Consider the following 1,183-nt stretch of genomic DNA (forward strand, 5'->3'; position numbering starts at 1 on the left):
CACACACACACACACACACACACTGCATGGAGGAAACATAAAGCATGGAATGGACAGAGAGCAGAAACTTTACCTCTTTAAACCAACGATCTCTTCCTGCTTTTCTTCTCTCTTCCTCCGTTTCCTGAACTGAAATCCTCCTGCTCCTCTTCAACTTCTCCAGATTTGGTTTTTCCTCTGGTTCTGGACTCGGCTGCAGCTCTTCCCCCTCTCTTTGGCCCTCTGCTCGTCTCAGATGAGTGTTTTTTTCCTCTCTCTCTCTCTTCTTCTTCTTCTCCTCCTCCCTGCCCCCAAAACCTCTCTCCTCCTTTCTCAACAGCAAGGCAGCAGAAAAGTTATTTTCCTGCTGTACGTCAGCTCCTCTGGTTCACCCTCTCATGGTGGAGCTGGTGCAGTGTGTGTGTGTGTGTGTGTGTTGCAGTGTGTGTTACAGTGTGTGAGTCAGCTGAGAGTGATAAACGCAGCTTCAAAGTCAAACTCCCTACACCAACTTTGCGATGACTCCTCCTGAAACCCTGCAGCTGCGTCCTGCCAGAACATGCAGGTAAATAACCACAGGTGTGTTCTGGAGCTCCTGCTTTCAGGAAACTGTAATCATACATGGAGGGGGGTGGGGGCAGCAGGAAGACTCCACAACAAGAAGAAACATAATAATTAAAAAGGATGTCAGCGCACTGAAACGTATGTTTTGTAAAGCTTTTAACAAGAGTATCACCTGTGGTGCGTAGTCCACCTGTCAGTAAAATATCAACGTAATGAAAACCAAAAACATGAATTCCTTCACACAACAATCCTGAGTTTGTTAAGGAAATACATGACTGTGGTGGGGTCAAAGGTCAATGCCACTGATAATTACGTTGTTATTGGTGTAAATAGAAAAACAGTTCAATAAAAAAACATGTAGGAACATGAAACTGCAGCAGCTGCAATGGGAAGAACTCACCTACCAGTTTATCCAGTTTGGGTCAAAAATACTTCTCATAAACGCATTTATTTTTCGACAGTTTTATAACTATGAAAACAAAAATACTGAATCCATGTTCTAAACTCAACACGCGGTCTATAAACCAAGAAATCCTGGCTGCGTCTCAATTCATGGCCTAGCTGGGCCACGTAGGCCACGTAGGCCACGTCCTCGCTGGGCCGGGTAGGCTGCTCAAAACTGCTGCGAAATGAGACGGTC

At 45.4% G+C, this 1,183-nt stretch overlaps 1 protein-coding gene across 1 annotated transcript in view; it reads right to left on the reverse strand.

Moving 5' to 3' along the window:
• The window catches only part of si:ch211-51c14.1 (protein kinase C and casein kinase substrate in neurons protein 3), a 19,800-nt gene extending 18,623 nt beyond the window's left edge, over positions 1-1,177 (reverse strand). The window contains exon 1 of the mRNA XM_014010298.1: positions 74-1,177. The gene's annotated coding sequence lies outside the window, so the exon portion shown is untranslated. The remainder of the gene's footprint in view (positions 1-73) is intronic.
• Positions 1,178-1,183: the final 6 nt, after the last annotated feature.

This window comes from Austrofundulus limnaeus, unplaced genomic scaffold (genome assembly GCF_001266775.1).
Source record: "Austrofundulus limnaeus strain Quisiro unplaced genomic scaffold, Austrofundulus_limnaeus-1.0 Scaffold67, whole genome shotgun sequence".
Lineage (NCBI taxonomy): Eukaryota > Metazoa > Chordata > Actinopteri > Cyprinodontiformes > Rivulidae > Austrofundulus > Austrofundulus limnaeus.